Source organism: Pan paniscus, chromosome 4, assembly GCF_029289425.2.
Source record: "Pan paniscus chromosome 4, NHGRI_mPanPan1-v2.0_pri, whole genome shotgun sequence".
In the NCBI taxonomy this organism is placed as follows: Eukaryota; Metazoa; Chordata; class Mammalia; order Primates; family Hominidae; genus Pan; species Pan paniscus.
This window is the reverse complement of record NC_073253.2, coordinates 169,867,151-169,890,587: the sequence shown is the minus strand read 5'-3', so window position 1 is coordinate 169,890,587 and position 23,437 is coordinate 169,867,151. Positions and strand designations below refer to the sequence as shown.

Here is a 23,437-nt window from a genome sequence, read left to right as displayed (position 1 = left end):
CTCCTATCTATTCCTCTCTACTCCCCATCATGCTTTAGTTTTCTCCATAACATTTACATCTTCTGGCATGTTAAATAGGTTTTTTGATTATTTGTCTATTAGCTGCCAAAAGATCATAAACTTTATCCATTTTGCTCACTATTTTGTCTCCAGTAATAGGCAGATAGGAGGCCCTCAAATGTTTGTGGGATGGATGAATGGGTGGGTGGGTGGGTGTGCGTATGGATGGGAAGGTGTATGGACGGGTGGATGGATGGAAGAGTGGAAGAGTGGATGGGTGGATGGGTAGGTGGGTAGGTGGGTGGTTGGATGGATAGGTGGATGGGTGGGTGGATGGATAAGAGGGTTTATGGGTGGAAGGATGGGTGGGTGGGTGGATGGATAAGAGGGTTTATGGGTGGAAGGATGGGTGGGTGGTTGGATGGATGGGAGGGTGGATGGGTGAATGGGTGGATGAGTGGGTAGATGGATGGGATGGGTGTGTGGATAGATGGGAGGGTGGATCGGTGAATGGATGGGTGAGTGGGTAGATGGATGGGAGGGCGGGTGGGTGAATGGGTCCCAAAAGAACTTACGGCATTTTGTTGAAATATTCTACTTAATTCTACACCTTCACTTCAGACTGAAGATGCCCTGAAGGCAGGGTCTGTGGCCTCTTTGTCCCTTTTTTAACTGGTGTTTTAGGAAGCCTGATACAGATTTTTCACAAACACCAGCTGGGCTGATATAAAGTCCCAGCAGAGTCTTTCCCACTCTCAAATTCTGAGTATCCTTTAAAAGGCCCAGCTCCAAACTCTGACATCTGTAGAAGGTGCTGCTCCAAGGCCCAGGCCCGTGGCTTTGCCCTGAGTGTCCCTGTGTTGTATAAGTAGGAAAACAGAGGACCACAGAGCACTGAGGAACTCCAAAATAAGCACTCAACCCTGAAGGGCTCAGGGTGTGGGCAGGAATAAGATGGAGAGACTGCAGGAGGGTGTGCGAGGTGACTGTGGTAGGTCAGTTTGGAGCACAACGTCCTCAATGTTGGGTTCCACTGCAGATTTATTAAAAACACCAATCTAATATACAGCGGAGAAACTGAGGCTCAAAAAGTTGAAGGGTCTCTCCAAGGGCCACATGTCAGTGAGTGGTGATGTCAAGACTCCAACCCAGGTTTGATGTACCCCAGGTTGAAAATTATCTCTTTTAAACCCAAAATGAAAGTAGAAAGGACTTATTTTGTGGTTTTAGGCATGGCCTGGGAAAATAAACTGTCATCCTCCTTCTGTGTAAGGAGATAGTACGGAGTAGGGGACACCAGGGGGCTGTGGAGACTGGGACCACAGAGAATGCCCACTTGCCCCCGATTCATGCTGACTTGGGGGCTTACCCTTTCTGTGACTTGAGTTTCCTCATCTGTACTGCAAGAGCACTAACAGAGCAAACCTTGCTTGTGGTTATAAAGATTGAATAACATGTTGCCTGGCACAGAATAAGCTCTCAGCTGGGCATGGTGGCTCACGCCTGTAATCCCAGCACTTTGGGAGGCCAAGGTGGGAGGATCACTTGAGCCCAGGAGTTCGAGACCAGCCTGGGCAACATGGCGAAACCCTGTCTCTATAAAAATACAAAAATTAGCTGGGCTTGGTGGAACACGTCTGTAGTTCCACCTACTCGGGAGGCTGAGGCAGGAGGATCATCTGTGCCCCAGAGGTTGAGGCTGTAGTGAGCTGTGATGCACTCAGCCAGGGCGACGAGCAAGACCCTCTCTCAAAAATAAATAAATCAAAAAGCTCTCAAATATACATTTACAATAATTACTGCAAATAAATGTTATTTATGACTATTCTCTGAGAGTTCAAGACAGTTGCAAGGAAACAGAGCTGATATAAAGGGAGTGATATGACACACATCCCCAGTGTCTTGAGCAAGTCATCCCCTCTGACCCTCAGCCTCTGAACAATTCAATGTTTTACTGTTTTATGTGGTCACTTCTACTTTGGTGTCCCTGAAGCACTTTGTACAAAAGTTTATGACAAAACTAAGCCTCTCTTCAGTTTTCCTGCCCCTGTGCCCAGCCGACTGCACCTTCCCCCACACAGGGAATAGATGGCAATCATGGGGCTCTAAATCCTTGCCAAGGACTGCACCAAGCCCATTTTCTGAACCATCCCAACTAATCATCACAGCTACCCTAGGAGGGCTATTACTATCCCCACTTAAGGGGAGGAATCTAAGACCCAGAGATGCTAAGTGGCCTGCCCAAGAACATCCTGTATGTGGTACTGCTGGGATTTGAGCCTAAGTCAAGGGATCAATCACTCCAGAAAAAAAGAAAGACGAGAGAGAGGGAAGGGGCTCAGATAGGGAGGGAGGATGGGACAGGAATATCACTTTGGACAAGTTTATGGAACCAGAAAAAGACTAAATGAGCAGAGACTCACATCCCATTCAGTAAGAAATTGAAGTGTGTGCACACGCACGCATGTGTGCGTGTGTGTGCATGCGTGTGTGTGTGGGTGTGTGCACGTGTGTGCATGTGTGTGTACGTGTGTGTGAGCTGCGTGTGGTCGTATGCATGTGCGCATGTGTGCACGTGTGTGCGTGTGCATATGCGTGTGTGCGTGTGTGTGTGTGTGTACGCTTGCGTGCAGCTTTTACTTTCTCAAGTCATACTTAGCAAGTTCACTGTCTACGCTTCATTAGTCCAAGGAAGGCCCGCTAGGATCTAAATGTAAATTCAAAAGAAGTGTCACACATTCTGCCTGTTCATCTCATCTGTGTTCCCTATCTTCTGTACTTTGTATCAGACAACTGAATAACTATAGCTATGTCCCAGAAACCCAATTTCCTTCCAAAAATAGAGGGCTTTAAAGGGATATATGCGTACATACACAGGTATTTACATAAATACATAGGCGCATAGCTTTTTTGAAAAGATTCCTTCTGGGCAAGAACAAGGCATCTGTGGTCTTCCTAGTAAAGAAGGCACAGGAATCTAAACTGCCCCTCCCTGTGGCCAGTGTAGCCAGGGGCACATTGACAGCCATGGGCAACTGTTGACCCCATTTGCCCCTCCCTGTTCTTGAACCTCTCCAGGTGAGGGAATGATGGCCTTAATGAAAACGTCTTTTTCTCCTCCCTCTGAAGACAGGGATAAGGATAGGCTGGGCGCGGTGGCTCACGCCTGTAATCCCAGCACTTTGGGAGGCCGAGGTCAAGAGATCACAAGGTCAAGAGATCGAGACCATCCTGGCCAACATGGTGAAACCCTGTCTCTACTAAAAATACAAAAATTAGCTGGGTGGGGTGGCACGCACCTGTAGCCCCAGCTACTCGGGAGACTGAGGCAGAAGAATCGCTTGAACCCGGGAGGCAGAGGTTGCAGTGAGCCAAGATCGTGCCATTGCACTCCAGCCTGGTGACAGAGAGAGACTCCATCTCAAAAAATAATAATAAAAATAAAAAAGACAGGAATAAGGACAATAACTACCATTCAGATAAAACTTTACAGTTCATGAAGAACTTTCAGATTCCTTATTTGATCCAATCATCTACCAGCCCTGGGAGGCAGAGATTCAGCGCCCACTCTTCAGATGGGGAATCCAAGACTCTGAGACAGAAAGGGTGGCCACGGTCTGCACCTGGAGGAGCCCACGGTGAGCCCCACGCCTGTCTGATTCCTGAGCCCTTGGGTGGGTGTCCAGGGGTGAACATCAACAGTGATCCCACATCAGGACCTCGGCCCAGCCACAGGCTTGAGGCCACTAGGGAGATCTGTGTCACTGAAACTGTGACGTCAGAGGCCCTCAGTTCTTTCACCTCCTGTCATGGCCAGCAGCTTCCTGGCAACTGGGAATTCACAGCCCGGCTCTGGGCGTGTCACTCTGCATGGTGGAGGGCACAGCCCATGGGTTCTCACCCAGCCTCGCCTCTGTGTGGGGCTCCTGCCCTCTCCAGCACCACCCTCAGTAGGAACAACTAGGGGCTAAACCTGCCCTGTCTAGCCTTGCCTCCCTTCCTCCCCCTTCTCCTAGGTTCTTCCCTTTTGTGCCAGAGACCCCAGGGCGTAGACCTATGCTTTTCAATGCATAAAATAAAATACAGCAAGTGACAAAGGAAATTTAGAAAATGAAAATACAATTTTAAGAATATATTTTACAATATGCAATAAACTCAGCTGACACCTATCCTATTGTGGACCTTACAGTATTAGAAACTGTAAGATCACCAGTGGTTCATTTTAGCTTTAGAAGAACATTTTTAGTTCTAGAATGAAATGAAAACAGGCAACTTTTGAAGCTACGCAGAGAAGCACATTTGTCCTTTGAGATGTATTTACAGAATTCGTTTAAAATTAGAGATAAAAAATCTTTTAATTTTTAAAAAATTTACAAGAAACTTGTATATGTGCGTTTTGTTGTTGTTGTCGAGACAGAGTCTCGCTCTGTTGCCCAGGCTGGAGTGCAGCGGTGTGATCTTGGCTCACTGCAACCTCTGCCTCCCAGGTTCAAATGATTCTCCTGCCTCAACCTCCTGAGTAGCTGGGAGTACAGGTGCACACCACCATGCTCAGCTAACTTGTATTTTTAGCGGTGATGGTGTTTCGCCATGTTGGCCAGGCTCGTCTTGAACTCCTGGCCTCAAGTGTTCTGCCTGCCTCAGTCTCCCAAAGTGCTGGAGTTGCAGGTGTGAACCACTGTGCCCAGCCTGCTTTCTTTATTCTACATTAAATAACAAGATCTGTTTGATTTAGCCATTCCACAGTGCATATGTATTTCAAAACTTTGTCATATGTCATACATATATACAATTTTTATCTGTCAATTAAAATAAGTAATATGAGAAAGGATCTATCAGAACAGCAGACAGTCAAAAAACAAGATCAAAATACCGTGATTTAATATCTAACGTAATTTAAAGTAGTAATGAGCATAAGTGATATAAAATATCTGCAAATGTAATGTGATATGGGTATCACAGTTATCAAAGTTACTGGTTTGGCCGGACATGGTGGCTCACGCCTGTAATCCCAGCACTTTGGGAGGCCAAGGCGGAAGGATCACCTGAGGTCGGGAGTTTGAGACCAGCTTGACCAACATGGAGAAATCCCGTCTCTACTAAAAAAAGTACAAAATTAGCCGGGCGTGGTGGCACATGCCTGTAATCCCAGCTTCTTGGGAGGCAGAAAAATCGCTTGAACCTCAGAGGCGGAGGTTGCAGTGAGCCAAGACAGTGCCATTGCACTCTAGCCTGGGCAACAAGAACGAAACTCTGTCTCAAAAAAAACAACTTACTGGTTTGTACCCTACATTCATAGTATTTTTAAAATGCCCAAAATGCCCAAATTTCAGTGAGAGGTTAGTGAAAATAAAGAATTTGTTCCTTTCCCGTCTAAGCTGGCACATCCCTGGTGGGGGAGGGTCTATAGATTCTAACAGCCCTGCATACTAATTTTATGTGTGTGCATCGTTTAATCCTCTGCTGATAAGCAGGAGCGAGGGAGTAGTATCTAGAAGCTCCAGCCCTACCAGGAGACAACATGAGTCCAAATCCCCACTCTGTCCCTCAGTCACTGTGTGATCCAGGCAAATTACTTAACCTCTCTGTTAAGTAAATAAGTGGTAATAATTCTCACCTCATGAGACTGCCACTTCGCCCAGTACCTGGCACACAGTAAGTATTTTAAGTAACTTTAGTTTATATTGATTCCTTTTCTTTTGGCCTTTTAAGAAAGCCCTACAAGGTAATTATTATATCCATTTTTTTTCCCAGAAGAAACTGAGGCCCATAAAGGGAAAGTCATAAGCCCAGCATCACATGGGGTTCAGAGGAGAATTTTGTTAATCAGAGGAAAGCTCTAGAAAGGTAACCTGAAAGAAACACAAGTCGTGTCCAGGTGTGGAGGCTCATTCCTGTAATGCCAACACTTTAGAAGGCTAAGTTGGGAGGATCACTTGAAGCCAGGAGTTTGAGACCAGCCTGGGCAACATAGTGATGCCTCATCTCTGTAAAAAAAAAAAAAAAAAAAATTATAGGGAAAGAAACACAAGTCTGGACAGTGAGGAGATACTGGGGAAAAAGGCAAAAAATATTCCATCATTTGCCAACTAGGAGATTTGGTTTCCAAATTCAAAAACACCCTTTCTTTTCCCCTCAGCAGTCAAACTGCACTATCACTGCCTGCATATCTGTGCCAGTCACCATAAGCAAAGCTAGGTTTCTGTACAGTAGCTTCCCCCCGTAATCCACAGGGGATATATTCCAAGACCCCCAGTGGGGTCCACAGATACTACCGAACCCTACATAAGCTATGTTTTTTCCTATACATGCACTCCTATGATAAAGTTTGATTTATAGGAAACAACAGATGTTGGAGAGGATGTGGAGAAATAGGAACACTTTTACACTGTTGGTGGGAGTTTAAATTAGTTCAACCATTGTGGAAGACAGTGTGGCAATTCCTCAAGGATCTAGAACTAGAATTACCATTTGACCCAGCCATCCCATTACTGGGTATATACCCAAAGGATTATAAATCATGCTACTATAAAGACACACGCATACATATGTTTATTGCGGCACTATTCACAATAGCAAAGACTTGGAACCAACCCAAATGTCCATCAGTGATAGACTGGATTAAGAAAATGTGGCACATATACACCATGGAATACTATGCAGCCATAAAAAAGGATGAGCTCATGTCCTTTGCAGGGACATGGATGAAGCTGGAAACCATCATTCTCAGTCAACTATCACAAGGACAGAAAACCAAACACCACCTGTTCTCACTCATAGGTGGGAAATGAACAATGAGAACACTTGTATACAGGGCAGGGAACATCACACACTGGGGCCTGTCGTGGGGTGGGGGGCTGGGGGAGGGATAGCATTAGGAGAAATACCTAATGTAAATGATGAGCTAATGGGTGCAGCAAACCAACATGGCACATGTATACCTATGTAACAAACCTGCATGTTGTGCACATGTACCCTAGAACTTAAAGTATAATAAAATTAAAAAACAAAAAATAAATAAATAAATAATAAAAAGTAAATTTTAAAAAAGTTTAATTTACAAGTTAGGCACAGTAAGCAATTGACAACAATAACTGACAATAAAACAGAACAAACGTAATACGCAGGCATCACTACTCTTGCACTTTGGAGCCATTATGAAGTGAAATAAGGGTTATTTGAACCCAAGCACTGTGATACAGTCCACCTGGTCACAAGATGGCTGCTAAGTGACTAACGGGCAGGCAGCAAATCCAGTGAATACCAATGTGGATGCGCCAGACAAAGGGAGGAGTCTCATCCCCAGCGGGATGGAGCAGACAGCTTCAGATTTCATCACGCTCCTCAGAATGGCATGCAATTTAAAGCTTATGAACCGTTTATTTCTGGAATTTTCCATTTAATATTTGCAGACCGCAGCTAACCATGGGTAACTGAAACCACAGAGAGCGAAGCCGCGGATACAGGAGCTACTATATTCTCCGAAGCAGCAGTCTGCAAACTGGAGGAGGCGTGTGCTGCAGCACCACAGCCATTCTCCTTCAGGAAGCCACCCCTCTGTCCCTCTCAGAACAGGAGGTTCTGCTAGGGCAGCCCTCCTACCATGATCCAGACCAGTGACAGTTCAAGAATCAACACGAGATCCACCCCAGAAGAATGAGGGTCAAATTGATGACTTCAGTTGGAGCATTAGGAAAAGGGTCCTTTCTTTCCCTGGGGCTGCTGGGTTGGTAGGAGGGAAACATGGAGCCAATGTTAGTTCCAGGTTTTATCACCACATGGGGACAACCTGCCTGACCAAGGGAACAACGCAAAAGGAATCGAGGCCAATAACTGAATAAATAATGTCCAATCAAGCCAGGCCTGAAGGCAGTGCCCTGCCCTAAACTTTTCATTTCTGTCTAATGCATTTGCTTTTTTGTTTAAACTATTATAAGTTGGGTTTCTGCCACTTGCAAACAAAATCATCTTAACTAATAAACTCCCTCCTTCATTTTCTTGCCTCTAACTTCCCTAGCTCAGCTCAGTGGGGTCTAGGGTGCTACCAACACTTGTAGGCGAGAGTCTGCTGTAGTTTCTGAGCCTATCTTTCTGATGAAAGGAGAATATCTTAAACCCCTCAACACTCACCCTCTGCCACCATCACCCAATAAAACCATTTGGAGGATCAGGGTCCCAGAGAAGCCCCTGAGGCTGTGTTGCTGGCTCTGGGGTTTGGCTCTGGGGTTCAGCTCTGGTTCTGTGCTGTGCTCCCCTGGCAGAATGTCAGGCCTTGAGCCCAGTTCTGCACCATGTTTGTAGTTCCTAGTACCAAGACTTCCATTCTGTTAGTGTGCAAGCATGCCTTACACAGGCTGCCCCAAAAACAATCACTTTCCTCCCTGCTGTTTTTTTCAAGGCATGTCACCAACATATCGGCATCTTTCAGCTCAGTCAAATCCTGACTCATATCAAATTTTTGACACTGTTTCTGTATCTGGCAAGAAAATCACTTGGAAAGTCAGACCTTGGGTAGACCATTAAACCGAAAATAAATTCCTTATGGAGATCATTTAAACTTAAGCCATTACAAATCCCAGCTATAAGAAGGAGGGCTAAGACTTTCTAATGCCCTGACAGTTAAAATAGTCATTAAAATCCAGCCTGATTCTCTAAGCTGTGATTTTAAAATCCTGTTGGGAAAACTCAGGAGGACAAAGTGGGCTTATTTGACGGTGGGACGATTACAGGAGCAGTGAGAGGAAAGAGAGTGAGTTTTCTCCTCTTCCCAGCTTCAGGGAGGCCTATTGTACAATTTGTAGAGATTTTTCCAGGTGTGACCACACAGCTCAGAATAGCTTGAAAACGAAGGCAATCTCTTTCCTCTGGTGCATAGAGAAAAGGACAAAACTCAGGCCATCAGTCACAGGATGGTGACAGGTGTGTGACTCCTCTGGCCAGGAATTTAGCTCTGCGCACTGCCTTGGATGAAGCCCATCTGACAGGGAGGAAACCACTGACCAGAAGTTCAGATGGGCATGAATGACAATAGCTAGTATCTGCTGAGTGGTTACCATGTGCTAGGCACCATTTGCAGGCTTTATCTGTACTGTCTCAGTTAAATCTAACAGCCCTATGGCATCGACACTAGTATCAGTTCCATTGTATACATGAAGGAGCTGAAGCTTACAAAGACTAACTTGCTGTATTCGTTATCCATTGCAATGTTAAAAATTATTCCAAAACTTTGTGGCTTAAACTACTTTTATTGTCTCACATTTTCTGTGGGTCAGCAATTTAGAAACTGTTAGCTGGGTGGTTCTGGCTTGGGATCTCTCAAAAGGTTGTAGTCAAGAAATTGGCCAGAGTTACAGTTAACTAAAAGCTGGAGGATCCACTTCCAATATGGCTCACTCAATGGCTGTTGGCAGGAGGCCTCAGTTTCTCACCATGTAGGCCTCTCCCTAGGGCTGCTTGAACATCCTCACAACATGGCAGCTGGCTGCCCCCAGAGTGGATGATCCAAGAGAGGGACCAAGGAGGAAGCCACAGTGTCTTGTGTGTCCTTTTATGACATCTCGACTGTCATACATTTCTGCCATATTCTATTCATTAGAAGGAAGCCACTAAGAATAGCTCACATTCAAGGGCAGAGGACATAGGCTGTATCTTTTGAAGGGAAATGTATCAAAGAGTTTGGACATATTTTCAAACTACCACAGTACCTTACAGAAGATCACAGTGTGACTGAGCCAGATGATAAGACCCTGCTCCTAACCACAAAACTATTTTGCATCTCAGGGAACAACAAAACCTTCCTTTACTGTGCTGGGAAACATGAACTTAAGGTACATTATTTGAACAGATAAGACATGTGCATGATAAAATACCAAAATGATACAAAAATGGTGTATAGTGTAACGGAAGTCCCCCTTCCTATCCTGGCCCCCTAGTTCTTCTTTGGACAGGCAGCCTCTGCTGAGAGTTTCTCATGAATACTTCCAGTGATAGTCTGGGCCAGCAGTTCTCAGTGTGGTCCACGACCAGCAGCATCAGTGTCACCTGGGAACATTCTAGAAATACAAATTCTCAGACCCCATCCCAGACCTACTGAATCAGAAACCCTGGAGGTGAGGCCCTGCAATCGGTATTATAACAAGCTAGTATCTCACATTTACTTAAAACAAGCCAGTATCTCACATTTACTTACAACAAGCTAGTATCTCACATTTACCTGGATCTCGTGGGGCCCTATGTCTGGCCTGCAGTTGGAGAAATCAGTTCAAGATGGTTCTACCACAAATCTCACATGCCCGGGCCCCATAGTGTTTTCTCTAGAAGTGTAAGTTCATTTACCTGTTGATATCCTGCAGTTTTCCTCCTCAGGAAGGGTGTGTGATGTCAGAATCTTGTTTCTGTCCATGCCTTTTTCACTATCATTGGAACTCCCTATTTATGGAAATCTGACTGAAACCTGTGAATTTTGTTAAAGTCAAGAAAATGATAATGACAATAGGAATGATGCAGTTGTATCTACCTAAAGAAAACAGAATATGTTGAAATTGTAATATTGACAAGTCAGGAAATGCCTCTTTATTTACCAAATTTATTCCAGGTACAAAAGTGCTCACTATAGGCTCCTTTGGCTAGCAGTCCTCATCAATGTTAAGCATGATTCAATTTCCAAAAATGCCAGTATTCCCTCATGTAGTGTTCTGGGAATGCATCCACGGAGTAAAGTGATGTCTGCTAGACAACTAGTGTACGCTGACAGTGCCAAGGTCCTTGAATTGTGTTAACATAAGCAACACATCTTACCTTTTCATATTCCAGATGTTACAAAAGCAGTAACAAGGCCGGGCTCAGTGACTCATGCCTGTAATCCCAGAACTTTGGGAGGCCGAGGCAAGTGGATCACCTGAGGTCAGGAGTTCAAGACCAGCCTGGCAACATGGTGAAACCCTGTCTCTACAAAAATATAGGCATGATGGCGACTGTCTGTAATCTCAGCTACTCAGGAGGCTGAGGCAGAAGGATTGCTTGAACCTGGGAGGCGGAAGTTGCAGTGAGCTGAGATCACGTCATTGCAACTCTAGCCTGAATGACAGAGCAAGACTCTGTCTCAACAAAAAAAAAAGAAAAAGCAGTAACAAAAATAAAACATTATACTTCATTATTTTCTAAGCATTAGATCAACAAGCAAGCATCTGAGACCTGTGACCATGTGCCAAAATATAAATTCTGTGTGTCTGCGTACACATGTTCCTAAGGTGCGATGATGCCACACCGCCTTGCGTGACCTGGTCCTTCCACCTTATTCTGTTCATTAGAAGCAAGTTATGGAGCTCAGGCGTGGTGGCTCATGCCTGTAATCCCAGCACTTTGGGAGGCTGAGGTGGGTGGATCACCTGAGGTTAAGAGTTCGAGACCAACCTGGCCAACATGGTGAAACCCCATCTCTATTAAAAATGCAAAAATTATCTGGACATGGTGGTGGGCACCTGTAATCCCAGCTAATCAGGAGGCTGAGGCAGGAGAATTGCTTGAACCTGGGAGACGGAGGTTGCAGTGAGCCGAGATCACACCACTGCACTCCAGCCTGGGTAACAGAGCGAGACTCCATCTCAAAAAAAAAAAAAAAAAAAAGAAGCAAGTTATGGAATCCAGTGTACACTCAGAGCAAGAGCCTGAACTCCAGAGGGACAGGAATCACTGGGGCCATCGTGGAAGCTGGCTACCTCTGTGTGTGTATATGTGCGTGTGTGTAATATATGTGAATCTGTCCATGTAAAATGTTCATGTATCTGAGAAAGTTTCATCTTCTTATTAAAGATGTTCACTGTTTTATGTTTAAAATTATGAGTTGGCTGATTTTGTTTTATTATTATACTTACCCAGCCTGCATCAAACTAGGGGGAACAAATGAAGCACCGACAACTTGACAAAACCGAGAGGATTTAAATGGGAATTGGGTGGAGACCTAAACACCTAAAAATAGGGGATTGTTTAATTATGTCTCATTCTAATGACTGACTACTAGACCATCATTAAAAATCAGCATATTGTCAAAAATATACAGTACCATGAAAAGATACTCATAATCTCAAATTGAAGACTATGAGCCCAATTTATTTCAGAATGATGCCTGTATATACACAACTAACATTTCTTGAGCACTTAACTACATACCAGGCACTATGCTAACTGCCACAAATTAATCCTCTCATCTAATCCCTACAACTTGCCTATAATGTAGCTATTGCTATTTTTCAGATGAGGAAATGGAAGCACACAAGGTTAAGATGCCACTCAAGAATGGGGGAAGTTACTTTCAAATAACATATTTATTTTCCTTCCCTTTTTTTGAGATGGAGTCTCGCTCTGTCTCTCAGGCTGGAGTCTCACTCTGTCTCTCAGGCTAGAGACTCGCTCTGTCTCTCAGGCTAGAGATTGCAGTGGCGCAATTCAGCTCACTGCAACCTCCACCTCCCAGGTTCAAGCAATTCTCCTGCCTCAGCCTCCCGAGTAGTTGGGATTACAGGCAACCGCCACCACGCCCAGCTAATTTTTTTGTATTTTTAGTAAAGACAGGGTATCGCCATGTTGACCAGGTTGGTCTGGAACTCCTGGCCTCGGGGGATCCACCCACCTCGGCTTCCCAAAGTGCTGGGATTACAGGTGTGAGCCACTGTGCCCGGCCTCAAATAACATATTTCATAAGGGCCTAATGTCCAGAATATAAAAAGAACTCTTATAACTCAACAACAAAAAACAAACAACCCAATTTTTTAAATGAGTAAAGAGCTTGAATAGACCTTTCTTCAAAGAAGATCTACAAATGGCCAACAAGCACATGAAAAGATGTCCAACATCACTAGTCATTAGGGAAATGCAAATCCAAACCACAGTGAGACACCAGTTTCCAGCCACTAGATGGCTACAATAATATTTTAAGGGAAAACAACAAGTGGTGGTAAGGATGTGGAGAAAATGGAACCCTCGTACATTGCTGGTGGTCATAGAATACGGGGCAGTTGCTGTGGAAGACAGTTTGGCAGTTCCTCAAAAAGTTAAGCATAGAATTATTAGCACAGATTATGACCCAGCAATTCCACCTTAGGTATATACCCCAAAGAATTGAAAAACAGTGTTCTAACAAAAACTTGCACAAGAATGTTCAGAGCAGCACTATTTGCTATAGCCAAAAGGTGGAAACAACCCAAATGCGCATCAATTGTTGAATGGATAAACAAAAATGGGGCATATCCATACAATGGAATGTTACTCCACCATTAAAAAAGTGAATTCTGGCCAGGTGCAGTGGCTCACGCCTGTAATCCCAGCACTTTGGGAGGTCGAGGAGGGTGGATGACATGAGGTTAGGGGTTTGAGACCAGCCTGGCCAACATGGTGAAACCCCGTCTCTACTAAAAATAGAAAAAATTAGCTGAGCGTGGTGGTGCATACCTATAATCCCAGCTACTCAGGAGGCTGAGGCAGGAGAATCATTTGATCCCAGAAGGCAGAGGTTGCAGTGAGCTGAGATCACGCCACTGCACTCCAGCTTGGGCGACAGAACGAGACTCCGTCTCAAAAAAAAAAAAAACAAAAATAGAATTGCTGGATACATGCAACAACAGGGATAAACCTCTAAACATTATGCCAGACACAAAAGATCACATATTATGTGGTCCCATTTATATGAAATCTCCAGAATAGGTAAATCCATAGAGACTGAAACTAGACTAGTGGTTGCCAAGGGTTGGAAGTGGTAGTGAATGGGAAGTGACTGCTTCGTGGTTACAGGGTGATGAAAATGTTTTGGAACTAAATAGAGATGTTGGTCGCACAACAATGCGAACGTATTAAATGACACTGAAATGTGCGTTGAAGAATTGTCTATTGTATTGTTGTATTTTTGTGAATTCCACCTCATTTTTTTAAAAAAAGAAATCTGCCCAAGGTCATTCAGCTAATAAAGAGCATGATTAGGACCCAGATAGTCTGGGCTCTTGCACCCACTCTTCAGCAGACCAGGAAGAAACATATCAGACTATTAACTGAATTTCCTGGATGACGGGCCTGAAGATAATTTATACATTCTTCTGTAAAATCTTGTCTTCCAATTTTTCTTAATAACCAATAATAAATATATGTCATTGAATGATAGGGATCTGTGGGTGTCCTGTATGTCACCATATAGCCAACGGCTAGTCTAGGGGATTAAGAAGGTAGGTGAGCCGTAGGTTTGCCCCTGAGTTCCCCGGCCCAGCACTAATGGCTCCTGAGCTTCTGTTGCCTGTTGTACACACCACACCCATCCAGCTACAGAAGACCCCAGAGATCTGCTCGAATCCACAAGCTGCACAGAAATCCACGCAAATCTAGGCACTGGGGGAATGCACAGTCACCTTCTCCAGAGAGGGCCTTTGTTCTGAGCTACCCAATGGGGATTCCAAAAAAGGGGCTCCTTAAAAGAGCCCTCAGGGACCCATGAGTTCAGTTCACTGAATCTTTCCTCAAGAGGGTGCCTTGGAACCCCAGGATTCATTCTGCAGATGGCAGGTGTTTGCAATTTTGGCAGTTTCACATGCAAGTGTTAAGATTAGTCTGTGAAGTTGGTTGTTTTTGAGCTTGAATAATACACCAGACTTACAGAATCAGAATTTTTAGGGATAGGGTCAGTCTTCTATACTACAGCCCTCCCTCCCCACACACACACACACGCACACGCACACACACATACACACGGCAAAGAGCACAGGCTTCGTCTCTGCTATTTACTGGGTGCCCTTAAGCTGTATAATCATCTGGAACCCTCAATTTCTTTATATGTTAAATGGAAAGAAGAGGACCCAGAAAAACACCTGTCTCAATGGGTTTGTAGTGATGGAGTGGTAGGAAGCGTGTGATAGGCCCAGCCCTGCTAGTCGAGGATAAAGAGGCCCTGGACATAATCAAAAAGAACTTGGGAATCATTTCCACTGGGGTTCAAACCCACCCCCACCATTTATTGACTGCGATGTTTAGACGATCCTTCACCCTCTTTGGCCCCAATAGTACCTACCTCCTACGGGTTTTGTGAACATAATCCATTCTCAGTGCTCAGCTCATGACAGATACTAAAATAGTAGATGTCATTGAAAATGTTTGCTCCCTTCTTCCAAGGAAAAGCATGGGAACCCAGCGGGACTCACTGGGGATGGATGCACCTTTCCCCCTAATTTCTTAAAGCCAAGCTACAAATGGTGTGTTCTATACACTTCAGGTATTAAGGTAACAGTCATACTCCAAGGTGGCTCCAGGGTCATCCTATTTTGTCCCCAGCTTTGCCGACTGAAAGGGAGACAAGGAGAGAATGACAGAAAAGTCACAGCACTAGGTCGGTAACCAGGTAAACTGCTAAGATCCTGTCAAGTTGTATAATACTGGAACTCAGGAGCTGAAGCAGTTGTAGATTATCACATGCCTCAGAGCAGCCTGAACCTCAGGGCTACAAAGAGTGGGCCCGGAGGACATTTGTCCCAAGGTTCAGGTTCACAGTCCACTTTATCATTGAGATATTCTCCCCAAATAGGGTTACATAATCAGTTGCAGAGATTCTGGAAAAGGATGTGATTCGTCACAGGGCTCAAACCTGGGTCCCCTTTGCTGAGCAGGCACCTAGGACCCACAAGGAAATTAATATACAATCATGGCTGCATAAGGCTGTTTCAGGCCGCATATATGACGGTGGTCCCATAGGATAACAATGGACCTGCCCTATACAGGGTTTGTTTGTTTGTTTGTTTTTTACCTTTTACACTGTATTTTTACTATACCTTTTCTATGTTTAGATACACAAATACCATTGTGTTACAGTTGCCTACAGTATTCAGGAATGTAACCTGCGGTACAGGTTTGTAGCCTAGAAGCATTAGGCTACAGCTTAGAGTCTAAGGTGTGTAGTAGGCTATACCGGCTAGGTTTGTGTAAGTACACACTATGATGCTCGCCAACAAAACTGCCGAAGGACACATTTCTCAGGATGTATCCCAGTCATTAAGCGACACATGACTGTATACCTATTTTTCCTAAATCTTGTAATAATCTTGTGTCACATGCATTGAGCTTACATATTTGTTAAAAAGCATCAAGCTTTCAACACCAACACTTTGCACTTAGTGTGATCTATTTGTACTTGTCCCTGGCATTTTTCTTTTCATTATTTTTTCATTACTGAAGGAGCTTCACGAACTGGGTGTAGCCAGGCCTCTGGGGAGGCCGGGAGCCCAGGACAGCTCCACCCAGAACCTCTGGTCCTGGGAACAGACCCAGCCCGCCTGTGGAAGTCCCCGATCTCCTGCCGAACAGAGGGGAGCACGGGGCCTGTGCACCTGACGGCGGACACCCTCGCCAGGACTCGCCCCACAAAAGACGCCGGAAAGTGCCGCGGGAGAAGGGGGCTGCAGCCGGTGGGAGGGGAAACGCGGCTGCCCAAGAGCCCCGGGCCGGTCGCGCCGCCCTTGTCCCCGGAGTGAACTCTCCCTCTGTGCGCGCAGCTGATGGCGGGGCGCGCGGCCGCGGCCCCTCTTCTCCCTCCCTTTAAAGAGAAGGGCGCGATTGTGTGGATTTCACAGTCTGAGCACAGCTGAAAGGGAGAGAATTAAGTCTCCCTCACGGCTCTTTTCAAGGAGGCCGAGGCTGCGATTCGCCTTCATTCAGAATATATGAAGCCTTTGTGCGCCGGGGCCGGGCGGGCGCGGCGGCCCCGCTCCCCGGCTGACACTCTTTACAGTGGAAACGTACAGTAATTAACGCGGGTTCCGCTCCCGCCCGCGCCCCGAGTTGAAGGGGCCGCCGCCTCCGTGCGCCTGGGAACCAGCGCCCGCCCGAGGCCGCATTTGTGTACCTGAGAACGCGGCGGCGCATTTGTATCCGTGCCCTCGCCGCCCGAGACCCATCCATTTTGGCGCGGAGCTGCCGGGCTGTCAGGGTGCGCCGCGGCCCCCGCAAGTGTTGCTAATCAAAGCCGCGCCGGCTCCTCCTTCCCGGGAGCTCGCGGCGGGGGGCGCTGCCAGGGCGGGGTCGGGGGAGCCCAGGGGCCGGCCGAGGTGACCCGGTGGAAGCTTCGCCATCTCTGACTGCGGGGAGTCTGTGATTCGGAAGGGGGCAGGAGGGGTGCAGACAAAATACTTCAGCCTTCCTCCATGGGAATTGTTACCATGAGACTGAAATTTAATTTATTTTTATTTTTATGTTTTTGATTTAAAAGAGATGAAATCTGGCCCGTGTAGCTGGGGCCTGCCCATATTTTGGCTGTGCTTAGTTTTCAAGCTCTGTTTTTTTTTTTTTTTTTTCTGTCACTCTAGGTCGGATGATTCATGCTGGTAAGCATGTTGTATCATTTATGCAGTAATGCAGCCTAATAACTCCCTCCCCTTCAAATATGTTCCTTAAAGAGCCAGAAGAATTTGTTCCTGTAGACTCAAACCTATGTTCTTAATAAAGTCTGATTGAAGAAATAGAGCTCTGGAAAAAAAAAAAGAGAGAGAGAAAAGTGGGGGTGTGGGGGGCAACTTGGCAGCTTGCTGATGAAACGCCAACATGGCCCTCGTGCTCTTCCTTCTGTCTCTCCTGGTGGTGTTACAATGTGTGGCTTAACACAAAGTTTTGCATACAAAGTTAATTTTTAAAAACCATCCTTCTCTCAGGGTCCGCACTAAAGGGATGCCAATGTTCTTATTTTGTGCTCCATAAGAAGGAAGGCAATTTACTAAACTGGTAATTACTGAACTCATTGCCCCTGGTTCAGCGTCAGATTGAGCAAGACATCCACTCTGGGCTGTTGAGGGTTTCAGAGTGGGAATCAGTGGTGGGTCACCTTATCACCCTGCAACGAGCCTCTGGAAGCAGGTACTTCCATCTCTGGGCAGAGCTCCACTTTCTTTGAGCAAGGTGGGAGCTAGTGACAAGCCCCCAAGGCTGACATGGCGGGCAGCTGCTGGACAAGATTCCTATTAAGGCAGCAAAGTGTGGTGTTCAAGCCCAAAGGCTCTGTCTGGGTTTAGGTGCTGCTGCTACCACTAACTTCTATGTGGCCTTAGACACAGGAATCCCACCTACTGTATTTCGGTTTTCTCCTCTGTAAACTAGGGATAATGATATTCCTACCACTCCGGTTGTAATGGCCATCAAATGATGGAATACATGTGAGCTATTGATTGGTTCTTTATTTCTAACAATAACTGCAATTTATTGAACACTCAGTGTGTTAAATGCTTTACATAGATCACGTCTTTCCATCATCCCAATAACTGTACCAATGAATATTATTATCCCTACGTCACAGATAAGGAAACTGAGGCTCAGAGAGAAACAAACAGGTGAGGAAGCTTGCTCTGTTGCAGATTCTAAGGGCCAGGATGCAATTTCAAGTCTTACTGGGAGCTGAGAACAAGGGAGCAATGTGGCCAACAGTAAGATAAGAGGTGAAGGTTAAGATTAAGACCCCCAGCAGCTTGAGAAGCAAGGAACTTTGAACCACTTTAAAAGGGGCCTCCAAGGTCGTGGAGCACAGCAGAATGGTTAAGAGACTGCTTTCCAACATAAGAATAGTCCTGGGTTCAAATCTCATCTCCACTACTTACTAGTTGGGTGACCTCGAGCAACTTCCTTAGCCTCACGGGAGCCTCAGACTCCTCATCTGTGAAATGGGCATAATATTAGTCTTTGCCCCATGGAGTTGTCGTGGAGATTAAAGTGGAAAATGTATGTCTCATTAGCGATTGTGACATGAACACATAGTCTCCCCACTTTGATTTGAACGGTGCCAATGTTGGCCCACTGGTAGTAAATTCTTTCCCGCAGATTGGGTGTTTTAAATTCCACCACTAGAGGATTATTGTCTAGAATGTTACATTTTACAGATCAGTTTCACATCCCACCTCATTTAACCCTCCCCCTGAGGCTGGAAATCTAGTTACTGGCTGAGCAGGAAGTAGCTCCCCTCTTGTCTCAATTCTCCCTGCTCTTTTTCTCCAGAAGTCTCCTCTGAGCACTTGTCCTGACTAGACCATCTGCTAACACTGGCATGGCACTCTAAACTTGCCCTCCCTAGCACCTAACACCCCTCCCACTATGTGCTCCACTCCTGTCTTCCATGTCTGATTAGGGAGCCAGGAAGACAGGGACTATATCTACCCCATTCCTGTCTACAGGAAGCCCAGGACCCAGCAAGGAGCACCTCTAGTGCCCAGATGGCAGCCTCGAACTCCATTTCCCACTTAAAGGGCCCAGCACTCATTTGGAGAAATGGTTGATCCCTTGTCTGGGGCAGGAAATATACAAGGTAGGCCTAGATCACCTTTTACCAGAAAGCAAAGGGGCTTTCGAAGATTATTGACGTTATATTAAAAAGACGGGAGCCAACTTGGAAAAGCTTGTGTTGGACAACGAGGGGGCCATTCACTCATCAACAAGAAAATGACTGGAATGGATCGAAACACATAAAATATGTTTGAAGCCATGAGCCCGTTGTCCTTTGGAGAAGGCTGTAGAACCAACTCATTCTTTTGAGAAATGATAACTGAGCAGAAAGGATCAACATTCCTCCTCTCTTTCACACACCGACTATCCCTCAGGGCAACCAAATAGTTGATGGAGAGAAGTTTTTCTTTATAGACCTATCAGGGCTAATAAAGGAGTGGAGAATGATAGAATTAGGATGTTGCTAATTCACAACCCCTAATGAAGAAATGGATCTAGGAATCGAATCGATCATCAACAACTTTAAACAACCAAAAGAGAGAAAACCAGCTATTAAGTGCCCTGTGATGGAAGAACATAATGCCATCCATAAAATCACGTTTCCAAAATCTCCCTCTGATCAAGCTTCTAGATCTGACAATTTAGGAGGATTACAGGTGACAGAGGAAAATGCTAAATTATTTCTCAGGGATTCAGATTCCAGGAACACATACAGGCAAAAGTTCTAGTTTTATCAACACATATATTGCAAGAAAAAAAGGAGAGGGGGAAGGAAACCCAACACATTAAAAGAAACTTTGAGACATCAACAGATCCTAATGGACTTTCTTTCCATACTAATTTCAATAATATGTAATTTTTTAAATTATAAGAAAAACAAGGAAATTTAAATACTGCCTGTATGTTTAATGATATTAAGGAATTTTTGCTAATTTTTTGATGGGATAATGATAGTATGCTTACTTTTTTTACAATCTTTTTTTTTATTTTTTAGAGATAAATGCTAAAATGTTTATGAATTAAATCATATAACTTCTGAGATTTGCTTCAAAATAATCCTGGAAGAGAGAAGTGGGTGAGAGTGGTTTAGATGTAACAAGGTTAGACATAAATTGATCACTGGCAAAATGGGGTGATGGTAAGTAGGAGTTTTTAATACAATTCTCTCTCCTTTGTATATGTTCGAAATTTTCCATAATAAAAAATGAAGGAAAACAAACTTTTTAAGTATCAGTTTCTGTTCATTAGAAGAGACATTTGGGAGTCAGCAAACGCTTATAAAAGGGGAGGCTCATACATTCCATGTAACTTATGGCTGATTTCACATAAATAAAGAACGTGTTCATTTGTGTTTATGAATTTCCTTGCACTGTTTCCTCTGCTAGAATGTGAGCTCCACAGTAGTAGCATCTGTGTTTTGTTGTTCCGTGTACCTGGTGCTGAGTAAGTGATCTGTAGATACCGAATGAATGAATCAATGCTTCTCAAGTGGAAGGCCAGGGCTAATGTTTCCATTTTACAGATGAGAACACTGAGGCAGAGAGAGCTGATACTCTTGCCCGGGGTCAGATAGCTGGTTCATAGTGGGACTGGGACTCAAAGCCAGTGTCTCTGATGCTCCCCATTTAGAGTCTTTTACTCGGGGCATTGTAAGCTGGTGCGGGAAGCTAAGACTGGGCTTAAAGGTCCTGGCATTTATAAGCACATACTTGCTGTTTACTGGCTGTCCTCTGTGACAAATGGAAATGATAGTGACAGTTCACATTTCTTGAGGTTGGCGTTTTACCACAATTAACTTCTTTCATGCTTACAAGCAACCCCATGAGATGGGTTCTGCTATTACCCCAGGAGACTGAGACACAGAGGATACACATGCTCTGGCTGGGCCCAGTGGCTCACACCTGTAATCCCAACACTTTGGGAGGCTGAGACAGGAGGATTGCTTGAGCCCAGAACTTCAAGACCAGCCTGGGCAACATAGGGAGACCCTGTCTCTACAATAAATACAAAAATTATTAATAGCTGAGTGTAGTGGTGTGCACCTATGGTCCCAGCTACTTGGGAGGGTGAGGTGGGGGGAACGCTTGAACCTGAATGGTCGAGGCTGCAGTAAGCTACCACTGCACTCCAGCATGGGTATAGAGCAAGAACCTGTCTCAAAAAAAAAAAAAAAAAAAAAAATACACATGCTCTGACCCTACAGCTCAAACCCTTAGTCTCTTCGTTAGATCCTTACCCCCCTATATAAAAACCTTTGAAAAATAAAACTGTACTGTAGCATTCAACCAGGGCTGGTGCCTCTCTTGAAGGCAGCACGGCATGCTGGTCTGAAGTGTGGCCTCAGAGGACAGGCACATGCAATGTCCATCTGACAGGAGCCATCGGTTAGTGGGTACTTCAGAACAACACTGCTCTCAACTCTCTCATTCTCCTAGTACAGGGAGTCAGAAATCCGGCAGTAAATCCCTACCCAGCCACACACTCCCTACATTGTTCTAGACAGGTCCCTTCCCCTATCTGGGCCTCAGTTTCTCCATTAAAACCAAGAAAGTTGGACTAGACAGATGTCCCCGAAGGACACCGCATGCTCTGACATCCTTTCATTCAGCACTGAAATTCTGTGATCCCACCAAGAGAGCCATTGGTGTGTCTGGATGTCTCCACATCAAGCAGTTGGAGGCTCATTTTTAACCCCTCATAGATTTCTCTTACAAATTATCCAGGGTCATGGATTAGTTTAAATACAAAAGCTTAATTTCCTCTGCTTGGCTACTGTTAGAAGCAATGATCAAAAGGAGTCAAGGCACAAACACAGTTGGCTGGAGAGAGAATGCCAGGGATGCACTGGGGGCCGTTCCCTCCCTGCACCCCTCCGGGTTTGGAAATCTTTGGGGCCTGTAATTCACTGCAGCACTGAGCAGCGCTGAGATGAATCATAACATTTTGAGCCCTCAAAGAAAGGGAGAAGAAAGGGGACAGAGGCCAGGGAGAGGGGAGGCGCAGTGTTTTCTCAGTTAAATACATGTTTTCATTGCAGTGTGATGGGCTGAGAGCAATGAATGGCCATGATTTAGTTATCTTTTGGATGGATGATTTTAAATGCTTGTTGGAAACGGCTTTCATGAGACTGATTCTTAAAGCCGAGGCACAGAGTGGAAGTCTTTGGTAAGGGAGTGCTGCTGGTCTTTCAGAGGTCGTAAAAGCTCGGGGCTTTGAGATTCCTGGTGCATGCTTTCTGTTTCTATGTTTTCAACTGGCACATGTTCACTTCCACCCCGTAATCCTTCAGGCTGTCATCAGACACCTTGTTAGAAGCAAAGAGAAGAGAGCAGGGGAGGGAGGGAGGATGTGACGAAGAAAGGTATGACTGTAGAATTATTCTAGTCCATGCAGTGTTTACGTGGGGCCTGCTGTGGTTTGAATGTTTGTGTCTTCTCTAAAACTCAGGTTTGCTTAATCCCCAATGCAACACCTTCTGGAGGTGATTAGACTATGAGGGCTCTATCCTCATAGATGGGATCAGTGCCCTTATACAAGGGCCAAGGGAGTGAGTTCAGCCCCTTTTTGCTCTTCTGTCCTTCTGCCACGTGAGGACACAGTGTTCCTCCCCTCCAGAGGCTGCAGCATCAAGGCACCATCTTGGAACCAGATAACAGCCCTCACCAGACACTGAACCTGGCCGGCCCCTTGATCTTGGACTTCTCAGCCTCCAGGACTAGGAGAAATCAATTTCCATTGTTTATAAATTACCCAGTATTTGATATTTTGTTATAGCAGCACAAATAGAATAAGACAGGATTTCTATGTGCCTAATACTGTGGTGGGCACTGGGGGACAGGAAAGGAGATTAATGAAGGATGACCAGTGCTGGATGAATTATTAAACCCAACACTCTGCCCGGCTGTTCTTGGGAAAAATGAGTCAGATTTGGAAGTCTTGCTCAGTCATACCTACTTGCCTCAAAATTCAGTAGTTTAGCCTTTTCTCCTGTGTTATTCCAAAAGCCACCAGAGAAAACAGCTAGTTTAACCTTCGGTTGGAGCCCCAGTCCCTGCCTGCAGTAAGACCCCATCAGCCCATCACTCCTGCTTGAAAACTTTTAAAGGCTACTCAACGCCCAAGGATCGGGACCAGAATCTTTCACACAAGGCAGCAAATTCCCCATGTAAAAGGACTTTCTTCAGGCCAGGCATCATGAGTAGTACCTGAT

General features: G+C 45.2%; 1 long non-coding RNA gene across 2 annotated transcripts in view; it reads left to right on the top strand.

Moving 5' to 3' along the window:
* LOC103785313 (uncharacterized) overlaps positions 1–23,437 on the top strand; it is a 487,514-nt gene that overhangs the window by 462,861 nt on the left and 1,216 nt on the right. The gene's annotated exons all lie outside the window — the stretch shown is intronic.